This window comes from Corvus hawaiiensis, chromosome 3 (assembly GCF_020740725.1).
Source record: "Corvus hawaiiensis isolate bCorHaw1 chromosome 3, bCorHaw1.pri.cur, whole genome shotgun sequence".
Classification (NCBI taxonomy): domain Eukaryota; kingdom Metazoa; phylum Chordata; class Aves; order Passeriformes; family Corvidae; genus Corvus; species Corvus hawaiiensis.
The window spans coordinates 33062316-33077713 of record NC_063215.1 but is presented as its reverse complement, the minus strand read 5'-3'; the positions used below and the strand labels follow the sequence as shown (position 1 = coordinate 33077713).

Genomic DNA, 15398 nt, shown 5'->3' with positions numbered 1-15398 from the left:
CTATTATCCAGTTAATCAATTAGAGAAGAGGATAACGTGAAATAGTTCTTAAGCATGCTTCAAAGACAGAAAAAATATAAGAAGATTTAAGTTTTAATTCTAACACCTTCCACGATCAAAAGCAGCATGTTTAAAGCCTTCCTCCAATTCTAGAACAATCTAAATCTATAGTTTCAAAATCCTTCCCACTGAAAATACATTTATTACTAATTTCTAACCTTGAAGACACATCCCTTTGTTCTTCTACGGTTAAGGCAAAACATCATCTTGCACATTTTTACAACCTTCCTCTAAATGCTCAGTACCAGCCACACAGAAATTCCATGAGGTTTTAAACAACTCTTTGCCAAATAAAAAATGGTAAGGGTCATGTAATGACAAGTTAAATATATGTAATATTTACATGGAAAACAAACTACAGAATATTTCACTCTAGCAGAAAAAGCAGTGATACACAGTTGGTGGAGAGAGACCACAGACACTACAAACAGGAACTACTTTGAACACAATTTTGAAAATGTTTTGAAGAATTACTTTTAACCACTACTAGTTCAATATTGCTCTGATTTGCAAGATGTCACACAGACACAGCCAAAAGTAAGCACTAGTGCCTTCTGACTCTTGACACTTGCGAGTCAATTCCTGGCTGGTTTCAGCATTTGCAGATATTCCATGGACTCAGAAATGTTAATGATGTCAATCAAAAAGCCTAGGAGACAGTTCAAAAAGTCACACACAAAGTCCTCATGCTAAAAACATTTAATTGACACATTCCTGATTACAGGCAAGACCCTCACCCTGTTGATTACAGAACAGCAAACCACAAAACAGTCGCTGATTTTCTTTCACGGAAAACTAATACATAACTAGTTTTTAAAAGACGAGGAATACAATGCAGAAGAGACTGTACTGCTGTTGAAGGAAAGACTGTGAGGTCATGTGAGACTTATCATCAGCGGACCCACAACAAGACAACCTGATGACTCTCTTTCTCAGGGCTTTACAAAGCATCCTCTTCAGCTTCCTGGACTTGTGGTCTACAATGCTGCAAGCCAAGTTCACTCAAGCATTCTATTTAGAACTCCAGTCTGGAAGTCTTCAGCACTTCCTACATTCCAGCAAATATATTATTTCAGATATATGGATATATGTATTTCCATATATTTTCTTTCACTCAAAACCTGAGCTCCACGGGAGCTTAAGCTACAATGATCAAGAATTCAACACGAAAGTTAGGTATGGCTAATTCAAATTCCTCCTTGTGAACAGAAATCTTTCAAACCTGCTTTCACGATGGATATTTCTTCACACTGTTGAATGACCTGAGAGTTATCTTGGAGGGGCAGGGGGAAGCTAATAGTGAACTCCTCATAGATTTCTTGTATTTCCTTTCTAGAGTAAAAAAATCCGCCTTGGGAATGAGTTTTTGGGTTTGAATTATTCATGGAAACTAGAAAACTAAAAGCTTTCCAGTTCTCTCACATCATCATATGATTAGAGATCTTCGAAGGTCATCTTAGAAAAAATTCAAAACACAGTATAAAAGAAACAATTGTGGAGAATGTGACTACGACGAAGACCCTGGAGGATTATTACACATCAGGCGCTTCCTCAGGAACCCAGAAAACTCCAGTTGCTTTGCTGCTGAGACAGCAACAATCACATGGGATTCAGCCACCTCCCAGCGACCTATATGAAGTCTTGAGGCAAGATCTCAAGAACAACTGAGTTCAAAAAGAGTAAGATGTAGTACAGAGCAGCCCAACTGATACAACTTTAAACACACTGAACTAAAAAAAAAAGCCAAAACAAAACACAACCAACAGACCTATTTTTCAAAAGGCATCAACATATGAATCAGTACCCTCGTCACACCATGTTAATGGAGACTCCACCTCTCTTTACAAGGAGTCCTGTTCCACCCTCCACAACAGCATACCTGTCTTCAATTACAGGGAAGTATGTGCTTCCTTTTATCGACTAAAGGACACAAAGTATGAAGAATTATCTTATTATTTCTATTAATAAATTAAAAACATGACATTGCATTTTGGTATCAATGCCAGGAAATTCACAGCTTCCAGAGTTTCTGCTTTATTTGGGTGATTAGTAAATAGAACTTGCTGGCTATAATAGTTTACTCTAACTTTAAAAAAAAAAAAAAAAAAAAGCATGCCTCTTGAATAACTCCAGTAACTTGGGAACAATAAAGGAAACAAGATTAATCAAATGCCTTCTCAAATGCCTGCACGTCCAGTTTCCATGCTGCCTTCAGACACAAGGGTGAACCATGCTGGCTAACGACCAGTGAAGAACACAAATCTAAATTTCCTAAAATAAAAATATCACCGCATATCTGTTAAGTAATAATAAACATTTCTCAGAAGTGACAAGTTTGCAAAAATTAATGACATTCAAGTACAAGAGAGAACACAATTATATTTCGAAGGTTATCAAAACAGCATTTGTTTTTTCAGCTTCCACTCTATAAAACTCATTCAAGTTTTACTGGATGCTGTAGTTTACCTAATTTCTTCACGCATCCAGCAGCCTGTGCTGTGTGATGATCCTCCTTTGATACAGAAGCTTTTGACAGCAATCTGGAAACGTGTCCCATAATAACAGCATAGGAAATCCTAATACACCAGGTGTGGCTTTAGAGATGAACACCCAGGAAGTGCTCTAATAACTACAGCAGCCTTCTGTAAGCTTTTGCCACTAAGGGTCTCTTGAACTAGATTTATACTGAAAAGCACCAGGGAGGTAGAGGACAGAGGACTGAATTTTTGCCTGACCTGCTCTTCTATTGTAACAGTTGACTAAAAGATGCGCTTTGATTGTAGTGAATGATTTTCATATTCTTTGATACTTGGCTTCTCCCCGTTCTCTAGGAATCCCTTAGTTTATCTTTTCTCTCAGCCTCAAAATGCCTTTTTTAAGAAAAAAGTTCTTTCTAGAAAGAAACTCTCATTTAGTATTAAAACTATCATCTAAAAAACTCCTTGCAATGTTCTGGAGTGCTTTTTTGTTTTGGGGAACGCAGGAGGCCTGGAGCTGCCCATTCTGCCAGTGGAGCTGTGCTAATCCTGCCCTGTGCCCAGGCTCTGAGCCCAGCCAGTCAGCAAGGCTCTGCCTGGAAGGTGAATCACATCTGCTCAGCCTCCCCTGTCCAGCATGCACCCAGCTCAGCAGCAACTGCTCCAGATCATGCTTTCCTATGTGGCTGCTTCTGCCTACACCACCCTGCTCAACACAGCATTAGTAACTTTGGCCCTCTGGTAGTTACTCCCCTTGTCGAACCCTTCTACTCTAAACTGCCTCCCCCTTACACATTAAGCTGCATCTAAAATTAGCCTGAAAAGCAGATCTTCATCTCAAAGCAACAGTACTCTCTCCACTTCCATTTTTTCAAAACAGGAAGACTGACTGCTACTTTGGTTCAGGAATGTAGTGAATTCACATGCATTTTAGGTGGCAAAAGGCATAGGGCTTTCTCTGTGACAGTGCTCTTGGCACAGTGACAAGGGGCTTTGCTGACCCAGAACAAGCTCAGTGTGTTACCATCTGGTGCAAGGACCACTGTGAAAAGCCAAAGGAATCCCCAGCAGAGCAGCAACTCACAATAGCCTGCAACAACAGAAAGTATTCCTTCCTGCTGACTCGCATGGAGAGCCAGCACGTTCTACTGCAGGGCTTCTCAGGCAGTGCTGGGCACACATATGAGCAAAGCTTGCCGTGAGAGGAATGTTCCCTGCAGCAAATGTGTCCTCCACATCACTCTCCAAACCTCAGCCTGATGAGCAGGGTTAACTGCAGGCTGACAGCTTTCAAGTAATTACAGCCACCCCCAATCCAGTGCTAACTGGTATGACACTGGTCATTCTCAACAAGAGAAGGCAGAAAACAAAGAAGAAAATACGGATTTTGATTAAAACTCTCTTCCCAATCTTCAAATTCTGCTTCTACCAGATGTTCTGTCCTGCATCTCTCCACTACCCTTTTGACTAGACACCAAGCCTGGCTGATAAGTAAAGCAAAACCAGCATCTCTTTCATCCTCAGAAAACCATACTGATGCAGCCAGTTTTACTTGCTCTATTGTACAAACTCCATTTGCAACCTGTCTTGGTATATGCAGCCCACAAAGAGCATGCGAAGCTGCATGCTCATCTGTAGGACTGACGCCATGCAAATCCTTCCCATTGCCAGCAAGTTGTGAAACACAAAAGGCAGGATATCCTGGAAGAAGTAACATAAATGAAAAAAAAAAAAAAAAAGGCATGTGTCCTGGGAATAACTTACACAGGGATTCTTTAAGGGCAGAAGCTGATCCTGAAAAAAAAAGTCTGATCCAGAGGAAGACACGTTGTAAAGCCATCAACAAATATCAGCACATGAAGCACTAGCAAGGATCCAGATTGCAATAGAGTGATCCAGGCAGATGAATGACAGGCAAGACACGGTGCAACCCAGGAAGGCAATCCAGGTGACATGCTAACAACCTACACTGGAGCTTTCATTATGTTCTACATTCTGCTGAACTCCAAATGAATGCTATCCCATGCATCTGGGTCAAAATTAGACTGCCATTACATGCAACAGTGCAAAGAGGTGGTATCACTGAACCAAGGTCTGCATCCCCATTACTTGCTACAGCCTGCAGCACCCAAGCTCCACACCATGCCATTCCTGTCCCAGCTGGGTGGAAGCCCTCGGAAGACAGCCTGGTACCTGAAAAAGGGGAAAAGCTCCTCACCTATGGGAAGACTTTTAGAAATCATTCATTTTCCTCCCACATTTTCTTGTTGTTAGCATTGAAACAAAGACCTTGACAGCAGTGTAATAATAGAGAAGGTACAATTTTTCTTTACTTCCCTGGGTACTATTACAAGCTTTTAGCTTATATTAGAAATACAGCATAGTCTGAACACTTGCAGGAGATGCTTGAGGGAAGTGGTGATTTGTCAGAAAAAAGGAAAAAAAACACCCTTGTTTTTCAACAGTAGCAACTTGAAGTCTGCTAAAACACAAACTTCAAAAATAAATAGCACCCCCACCAATCATTGTTTAAATGCTTGCTAATATTACTAGGCTAATTTCTCACAACATAAAATTGATTTTTTTCTGAAAATATGGCTATTACTTCACATTCAACTCAGTTCTCCTCTGTCTTTGCATGTGTGAGTTACACAGCTTTTCCTTACACAAAGGCCTGAAACAAATAAAATTAAATGTGTGGGAAGAGTCCTCTTTATCACACAGATGTGCCTCCTTCATTGTCAGACTGGAGATTATCGGTTAGTTTTGTGGGTTCGCCTGCCTCTAAGATGTTCCTCACAAAATTAGGCCACGAATTTAAAATGAAGCAGCTGATCAAACTGCACAAAACAAAGGTACAGCAGCCTCACACACAGCTGCATCTTGCCCATTCAAATTTCTCCCTTAAGTATGTACAGTGGAGAAACTAACAGCTCCTTTTGAGAAGGCTCCTGTCTTACCTGGATCCCCTAAAAACTTCTTGGACATTTCCAACAAGATGACCAATGGAAATGAGAGGCTGCTAGAGAGCACATGCTGAGTCCTAGAAAAACATAAGCCAATTAGCTTTCATTAATTACCACTAACCACACCTTTGCACACCTTCAGAAGTCACTCCAAAATCTTTACCTGTCTTGGGGTGAAATACTTTACCCAAATTGCAAGGCCTCATGGCCTTACACCCACAGCAGGCACACCCAGGGTCAGTGCCTGGACATGTACAGGCATCAGGCAGCATCTTCCATTCGATGAGGAAAACATGGCTTCAAAGTCCTGCCCAGGCATGGTAGGAAGGGCAGCCCCTGATGCTAACCAGTTTTACATTAAAGCAGTCAAAATAGCATTTTTCTTCTGCTACAATCTTCAAGTGTTTCCACTTGCTGGGATCCCTTTGGTCCTCTCGGCTCCTCAGACTTTCCCACCTTGGCATCACCCTTCAGCCTTCACTTGTTTTTCAAGTAGCAGCTCACCTCAAAATACTCTTCCTCTTCCCAGTAGTCTCCTGCTCCCCTGGTTCTACCTCCATCCTAGGGCGAAAGCAGCAGAGTCACTCAGTAAACAGCCAGTGACATGAAGTGCCTTTTGTCTGCCCTCTTCTCTCCCAAAGGGATTTGTAAAGAGACCAGGATTAATACTGAAAACAACTCATCTCAAACAGCTGGTTTGGTTTTTTTTAACCATATAAATTTCCACTTCCATCCTATGTACTCAGGCAGTCAGTACTTATTACTCACTTGAAATCCCAAGCTTTTATTAAAAAACAACAAAAAAAAATTAAAAAATCAGGAAGTAATAGAACTGTATTTTTTTAAGGCATAATTTTTTTTTTCCTTCTGAAGAGATCAATAACTGATCCCAGACTAACAGAAGCTGCAAAGGGCAATTTAAAATAAGTCTATGAGCCAACTTTACATATTATAACCCCTCTAGGCTGACTACTACATGAACAGACACAGAACTCTGTAGCAACAAAAACAAAGAAGCTAAACTCCAACACTTGCTAAAATAAGCTATTTTCAGTTCAAAGTTAAAAGAAATCTGATGTAATATTTTACAAAAATACATACATGTATGCAAAACTGGAAAAAGCTGCAAGGATTTAAACTGAAAGAGAATAATCTTTAAGAGTATATGGTCAACACATTATTTATGTTTATCATTGCTGCTTTAGTGTTGAATATATATGATTTAGTGTGTAACCCAGAAATACCCATAGCATCAGATGTCATATCATCAAAAGACTGCATGTTCACTGACAATAGGAAAGATTCCTAAGGCCACAAGAAAAGCAGCTACTTAGACCATTGAACTGTAAAAAACCATGTTCTGTGGGTGTTGACCTTTTGAGCAAGACATGACTTGTACAGCATGATAAAAGACTAAGAAACTTCATGGCTAAGATTCTTCTCCCTGGATTAGTAAGAAATAATCTTTTTCCTTTGAAAGGATGTAGAACTTTACAGCAAAATACAGCAAAACATAAAACAAGATATAAAATTTGTTTCAGATTACCATCAGAGTATGACACAAAAGGTATTTCAAAAAACATCCTTCTCCTAAACAAAACTTAGAATTTTTTTTAGATAATTTATGCAAGAATGAATTTTAAGGTGTAAAACTTTTGAGAAAGTGCATGTCCAAACACCCAAAGAAAAAAAAATTTAATAGAGGACATTCATGCAGTAAACCAAACACTATCTCAAGGTCTAAATAATCCAAGATTGAGTGTCTGACCAGAACTAATTTCAGCTGAGAAGATGGAAGAGTACTGTAATAGGCTGACAACCGAAGACAGAGATCATCCCACCATCTGCAAAACTGCCAGTGTACAGAAGAAACAGGAGTGCTTTGTTCCCAACAGCTCCAATTCAACGCAACAGCCCATCTCTCTTCTAGTTCCCAAGAACTTTGAAATCTGAAGCAATGCTCTTAACCACAGCCAAAAGATCAGCTACTAAAATCTGTAAAAACCATTAGAGGTTCTATTTTGGAAAAAAATCATAAGAGGACTAAAAGGCCCAACAGCACAGCCATTGAAAAGCAAGCCAACAAGTATGAGAGAAGGAGAAACAGCATCATTCCTGGCGTATCCACATAAGTAACACTCCTTGCTGTACAGCAGAGATACGATGCCCTGCAGAATGCCATTTGTGTACACAAGCACCTGCCATAAAGACTGCTTGCATGAACACTGCCACAGCTTTAAAGCAATCAGCAAACACTGACAAAATAACTCAATAGGAGCCTAGAAAATGAGACAATGATTTATATCATCAGTTTTCCTATCTTTTTAAAAGATCCCAGGTAACAAATACCAAAAAAAAAAAAAAAACCCCAAAGCCACAAAATAAACTCATTCTCACCCCCAAAACCACCACATGTACTAAACCCAAGTGTTTTTATCTTTACACAGTAATAAAAGTCCATATTACCCTAGGGCCCTCTGAAGTCCATGATCTTTTACAATCCTCTCCCATCCTACTCTATGGCTCTGTCCTTGTGCGTGACTGCGCCGCGGTGTCCCTGCCCACAGCAGGGGGTTGGAACTAGATCATCTTTAGGGTCTTTTCCGATCCAAGCCATTCTGTGATTCTACAGTTCTATTAAATTCCCTACATATACTCTTTACTTCTATATTTCTCTCTGCAAAGGGTTCTGGAGGTATTTTTCTAACTTTTGGTAGAGGCAATGAAGGTTACACAGGTCTAAGAGACTGCAAAAAATGTGGCTTCCTGAGAGAGGGTGAGCTGAACGGCAATGACTTATCACCCCTCATCTGCCTCCCCTCATCTCTGCTGCTCAACCTCTGTAGCATGGATATGGAAAAAAGAAAGGTGATGGGATTTGTTGCTTTCTGCAGAGCCAGCAGTTTGCACTGGAGTGTGAAGGAGCCCCATGACCATCCACACTGCTGGGAAGGGCGCAGAAGATGCAGCCATTAAGATTTCCTCTTTTCAGGGTCCAGCAGGCAATTACCTCAGACCAACTGCTCACAAAACTGCAGCCCAACAGAATTGTTAAAATTGAAATCATCAAAAATGTTTGTCAGATTCTTCATTCCTGAATGCTCTGCTCCCTGACCTGGAAACTTTGCAGTATGTAAGCAAGGCCAACAGCACAAGAGGTTACCGCATACTGTTAAACCTTGAATTGGATGAGCAGCTACAGAGCATCCCTTCCCCAAAACTCTCCAATGCCTCCCCTAAAACAAGCAGAGTGCCACGACAAGCAGGTTTGGTGTGCCTGCACACAGCGCTCACCCAGACAAGACAAAAGGAGACACAGCAAAACTGTCTATCTTTGGCATGCAGGACTTTGTGAAAGAGTTTTATTGCTATCAATTCCCCCACTACAGAGCAGCTGTGATGGGCTGCACTTGAAGAAATCAGGAAAGAGTGAAGCACAGATGTGAACATAGAAGGGGTGTCCTCCTTCACAAGTCACACCTAAAGACTGGAGAAGGACATGCTGTCCTCCCACAGACAGCTTCTTCCTAAACATGGCTACTGCAGTATCACCTTATAGCTGGCTCCTTTGGATCTGGAACACTGAGAATGCACCTGACATGATCAAAACCTTGCTGAGTGCATGGCAACAAAGACAATATAGCAGATGAGAGGGATGGAGCTCTGGATCATACAAATCACAACCTGAACTTGCTCAAAATGCAAAAAGCAACAATATTTCCATGGCTTCAGCTTAGGCCTGAAGGATCCATAGAAACATTTAGATATAATTCAGAAAGTTGCTGCTATTTTTGTAAAATACAGCCAGAGATCTTGCTAATATTGAAGAGATTTTTGTGAACAACTGGCTTTGTTAAATTCTCTACTTCTCTTTTTTTTTTCCACAAATTTCAAATCAGTGTGCTAAGTCTTGTTAATTACAAGAAAAACAAATTTGCTCGTGAAATATGTAAATAATACTCTTAATTCAATTGTCTACCTACCTTTGCAAAATAAATTCAGCAAGCTCTCTTATAAGATGTTGCTTAAAAAAGAAAAAAAAACGTTTTCTTTTGTGATAAATAAGGCCTTCTGTTGAGCATTTACAAATCCAGGGTTCATTCAGACTTTCAGCTCAAGACTGAGAATTTCTCTTTTAATTTCTCTGATCAAGCCCCAAAAGATGTACATACAGATGTGGCCACCCCAGTTCTGACAGTGCTCATGACACCTCCATTCAGCACCGCCAGGACCAGATCCCAGTTTGGAGACCGGCCACATTCCTCACAGCAGCAGCGCTGCAAGCTGTGCATACAAAAAATGAAGTTTAATACCAGATGCCTCATCCATCTCTCGTTCCCTGGACCAAGCAGAAACTGCCCTTCATCCACACACTTGCAGAGCGAGGAGAAGCATTGACGAAGGTCCCTTGGCTTGACAGAAGTGCTTCAGGAGTGACACAATGCCTGGGTATGACTTGCAGCACAGCCACAGCAGCCAGATACCAACCCACACTTAAGCGTTCATGCATGCCCTGCTACTGACAGTAGCTGCAATTTAGCTCACAGAGCTTGCACACGCCTACAGGAGCTGCAGCCAGCACCGTGTCTGCAGGTTAAATGTCATCTGGCTGCAACTCCCTTTTCAGCAGGAAAAAGCCAGCATGCAGCAGGGAGTCCCAAACCACCTGTGTAAGGCCAGGCTATGCTGTTGCCAGATGGCAACAGGCTTTGCCTTGGAGCGGCAGGACCAAACTGAACAAGTCCTCCTCAGCCTCATCACCCCCTGCTCCATTTCTGTACACAGCTCAACAACAACAAAAAAGCAAGAACTTGCTTTGGCTAAATCAGTTTTTCTGAATAGGCATTCTAAGATGGTCACTTATCAAAAGAGTTTCAGCATGCTCTCCCCAGTTAAATACGTATATTAACTCTGTATGGTCATTACTTACAGACGTCATTCTACCAGAGACTAAAGTGCCCATGGATTTATTGGTCCTTTTCTTGACATCAGAGCCTTCGAAAAATCTACGAAGGCTGCTGATGCTTCACATTCAGCTTTGCAAAACTGCTGGTTTTATTGGGATTTTTTTGGGGGGAGGGGAAGATTTATCCACAGCCATCAGTTCAAAAACTACATTTTTCCTATGTGTTTTTTATATTGATACAGCATCTATCAATACTTCAGAAATACAAGTCACTGTCACTAGTATTTACTACAAACTTAAGACAGTCATTCCAAGAAATAACACAGTAGAAACTTAAACAGATGGCAAGCTATGTTAAAATGTTGCCATTTTAAAATGCCTGTGCATGTTTTAAAAAGCAGAAACAAAATGAGAAACATATGATATTTGGCATTTTTTTTTAGTAAGGACTTTGGAAAGTCCTTTCTAAAAGTGTTTCAGACCCAAAGATGCTGTAACACTAGGACACAAGTTATGAAGCCACACACAGTATATTCTACAGTAGATGATGAATACCTCAGGTTTTATCCCTCTGATTTTCCTGGTTTAAATCACAGTATGGTCCTACACCTACATTTCCTACAGTGTTACAGGCTATACTCCTAAACCACAACATTTTGCTGTCAAATGCAGTAGTTTGCCTCAACACTAATTATTTTAAAACCAAATGCATTAAGCTGTAACATGAGATGACCAGCAACTGAAAGATTCTAGGACTTTATCACAGAAACTGTGCATTGTTTGAAGACTGAAATTACTTTTTTCCACATAAACTCAAGCCCGAATACAAACAGCACCTGAAGAAATCATCAAGCTCAAGCCCCTGCGTGAGAACAAGTAAAACAGTTTTGAGAAATGTTTTTAATATATCTTTAACACAAGGCCTATTTGACTTTCAAAAACCTTCACAGAAATGAGATTGCACAACCTCAGTTTCTTTCAGTTTTCCCTAAGGCATAACAGATTTTAAGAACTTCCATCAAGTCTTTGGTGCAAACTACTTTCATCTTTTTCGATACAGTCACTGACAGAAGAACACAGACCACTTCTCACTAATTTTAAGACTGTAGAATCTTCCTGTCCCATCATCTTACCTCCTCTTTCTGCTGAAAATGAGCTTGTATAGCCTTTGCGGAACACACTTTCCAAACACAGTCTCTGCAGATACGTTTTCCAAAACCTTCCTAAACCCTGATGACCATTTCTGGTAGATGGAAACATTGAACTTATCTTTCTTAACAGGCTGTGGCCAAAACTGGACACATTATTCTGTTAACTTAAGCTGCACTAGTACATAAAGCTAAATTCTGAACTTCAGCAGTACTGCATCCCTATGCTTCTTGTGATCCCACATAACCCTCAGATCTGCTTCCACGGCACTGCTGCCAAGTCAACTTTACCCATCTGCATTATGCTATCTTCTTCCAGAAAACAGTATCTTGTACTCATTTACTGCCTTCAAACTTATCAAAAACCTCTTGTCCTCCAAAGCAGAGCATCAAAAACACAGTCTGAAAGCCCTGCTCAGTCTCCTTTAGATTTTGTGCTAATTCTATTGATCAAAGACATCAATAACAACAAGTACAAAGGTACCAGAACTGCCCTAGGCACCGCTTAAACTGACTTCCAGTTTGATGGTGACTCATAATCATTTCCTGAGAATTATCACCTAGAGTTGCTATCTCTAGATGTGGTCCCTTTGGTTCAGCTGTTCTCAAACACTTACTTCAAATGAACAATTTTCCTAAGAGCAGCCCTACTGGGTCTGCTGTCTGCACTATGTCAGTGCTTGAAATTAATATAAAAATTCGATAAATAATTGACGGTACTTTCCCAGTCTATTGTCCCTGGCTCCATGCTCACCTTGGTGACCCCCTGAGCTACCTGAAGTACCCTGCACAAGTCAGCCTTAGTGGATTTTTCTTCCATTAATTTGTCCCGCTGCTTTTCAAGTCCCTGTAAACTTTCAGTATCCACATGCTCCAGAAAGGATTTCCAAAGCTTAACTAACCACACATTGGGTCAAAACCAAAACCACACCCCTTTCGTTCATTTTGAACCTGCCAGCTTAATCGCATGCTTTCGCATTTTGTACTGATAAAAAGTTAGTCCCTACTCAACTTTGCCACATCACTCATATGACTGTCAAAATTTCTAAAACCTGAAATCTTTCCTCAGACCAGTGTTATCAAATACCACAAAAATACAAAGGCTAGATTGGGTCACAAAGCCTTCTCCACCCTGGCAGACCAGGCACAAGGAAGCGCTATTTCACCTTCCTTATGAGAGCATTATTGTTAATGGGTCAAAATACTGACCCATTATCAAAACAAAGGCACATGGCAATGCCGGAGGCTGAAAGACACAGTACTTAGTGCAGATTACAGAGAAATGCCCACTCTGACTAGAAATAATGGGGGTGGGGAAATTAGTTCAACTTAGAATTTCTGCAAGCTAATACTGACATGGTTTTAATTCAGAAAGCTATTCAGCCTCCCAGGAAAGTTTACTGCCTTTATGTTTGCACTGCTGGCTTTATAGTTTTACAGTCAAAGGCATAACTGTACCTTCACTAAATAGTTTATTAACTTAGACACATCAAAAACACATCCAGTAAAAATACAGTCAAGCTAAATCTTAATTTCTACGTTATTAAAAGGTTTGGAACGTGTTCTCTGATAATTCTGATATTTACTCTCCCACCTCAACAACACTGAGATCTTTCTTTTGCGGTTATTTTATTAACCATACATTTAAGAGTTAACTTGTGTGTTAGCAGTTTTATTATATTTAAACAAATACTGCAAGAGATTTGCTTATACTTTTAAATTTTCAAAACGAAGATTTTAAAAACTAGAAGATTTCCATTTTTGTTAAGCTTTTTTTCACTAAAAAACAAAGTTTAAAAGTGCCGATGACATTTAACTCATGAGTTCATCTCCACCCTGTTAATTTGTCACACTTGCAACAGAAGGAAGACTCAGTCCCTTGGCCAACCTTTGCACTCAGATTGCTGTGAACCAGTCCATAGGCCGTCCTGCAGCCCGGAGATGCCAACTGAACTGTAAGAAATTAGGTCGCCTCAAAGGTCTGTTCCCTCTGGGAGCACGATAGGGCACAAGTCACGACATACTACTTCTCTGTACCTTTGTAAGAACAGGGCTGACAGTCAGCAGCATTCGCTGAAACAACAGATAACAACCATCCTTTTACAGAACCAGTCATCAACTAGTTCAGCTAGATCCATCCTACAGGCCTCTGGTGGCATTTACTAGTTCAGACCCTGAGAACCAAGTACTAGACAAGGACCAACAATATATTTGCTGCACTGCAAGTCGTATTCTAGACCATTAAGGGGACGAACCCTTTTAAGTTTTCCTATTCAGTAATGAATGCAAGTCACAGGAATGGGATATTGGTTTTTAGTTGTACATCACAGTGACACACGCTGCTCTCCAAAACCGCAGCCTGCAAAAGTACTTCAAGCAGAAATACTCCAGAAGATGTTTTTCCACTGAGCTACCAGTCATACTGCGTTCGGCCAGTAAAGGCTGTAAAAATTTTATTTTGTGTGACAAGGACAATCCCACCGGCACAGAAATGTTTCTGAAGCAAGGAAGGGAGCTCAGCTGTAACTCCACAGGGATGGGATTTCACAGAGGACACTAAAAAAGCCCAAACAATCCTAACAAAGGAAAGAATTTCCCACGTCAGTTAATTTAAGGAAGTAAAGCACAGCCCAGAGGGATTCTGACCGCAATTCCCCGGGAAGCCCCGGCTCCGGCAGGTCCGTCCCGCGGTGCGCTGGCGGGAGCGCTCACCCGCCGCGGGCCCGGCCCTTGCCTCGCCCGCCCCGATCGCACCTGCCCGGGCGGGAGGGCGGCGGGGCAGCCGAGGGGCAGCGCCGCGGCCGGGTCGGAGGGCCGGCGCCTCCCGCCGCGGGGAGGAGGGGGCGGCGCAGGCCGAGGGGCCGCGTCGTTACCTGCTGATGGAGGCGGTGGTGCTGCGCTCGGCGCCCCGCTCGCTGCCAGCCCTGCTCCTGCTCCTGCTCCTGCCGCCGCCGCCGCTGCTGCTGCTGCTCCCGCCGCTGCTGCGCTGCTCTGCGCCACCCCCGCTGCCCGGCACGGCACGGCACGGCACGGCCCGGGACGTCACCGCCACAGGGCCGGCCGGGGGCGGGGGCAGCTCCGGCGGGGGCGGTGGCAGCTGGGGAGGCCGGCCCGGCTTTACCTCCGCGCAGGGGCTGCTTGGCCGGGCCGCGCCGGTGCCCCTCGGGCGCGCCGAGCCCGCAGCCCGTGGCCTCCGCAGCAGAGGTGGTGCTGAGGGGCTGGCCCGTGGTTATTTTGTGCGAGTTGGGTCTCTTCCTCTATTTTTTACTAATGGGGTTACATATAGCGATTACAACAATAAAGAGTTATTTTTGGGGACTTTGTCTTTACTGAACATCGTGCCATAAAGAAAGGTGCCGAGCAGGTGGCGGCTCTCCTGCTGCACAAACCTTGGAAGTCTGAAGCTGTTTCAGCCCGGTTGCTCCCCCAGGCTCCCCCTGGCCCTGGCCCTGTGCTGTCCGCGTCGCGTCCCCAGGGTGCTGCCTTGGCGGATGTTACACGGGTGGGAACAGCGATGGTCGTACCCTCTGCTGAATACAGAACAGCACCGTCTGCCCCAGCCATGCGCCCCCTGTACCTCCTGCAAGGCAGCCCAGGGCCAGCCTCGGCTCTGCGGGATTTCCCTGGCATATGCCTACGCCCAGCTATTTGTCCCTGTGGCTGGTGCGCTGCTGTGGCTTGGGGAGAGTGGCCCAACTGGACGGCATTGCATCATGCTCAGCCAGGCTGTCACACCGCTGATGCTACCCCACAACCACCCCTCCCGTGCGGCAGCTTTGCGTCGCTTCCCTGTCCCTTGGCTTTACCACGATTCATTCCTAGCGTCGCCAGCTGGTTTGTC

At 42.8% G+C, this 15398-nt stretch overlaps 1 protein-coding gene across 1 annotated transcript in view; it reads right to left on the bottom strand.

Moving 5' to 3' along the window:
- Positions 1-14542, bottom strand: part of MYO6 (myosin VI) — a 104894-nt gene extending 90352 nt beyond the window's left edge. Inside the window, exon 1 of the mRNA XM_048297393.1 lies at positions 14431-14542. The gene's annotated coding sequence lies outside the window, so the exon portion shown is untranslated. The remainder of the gene's footprint in view (positions 1-14430) is intronic.
- Between the last annotated feature and the right edge of the window lie 856 nt (positions 14543-15398).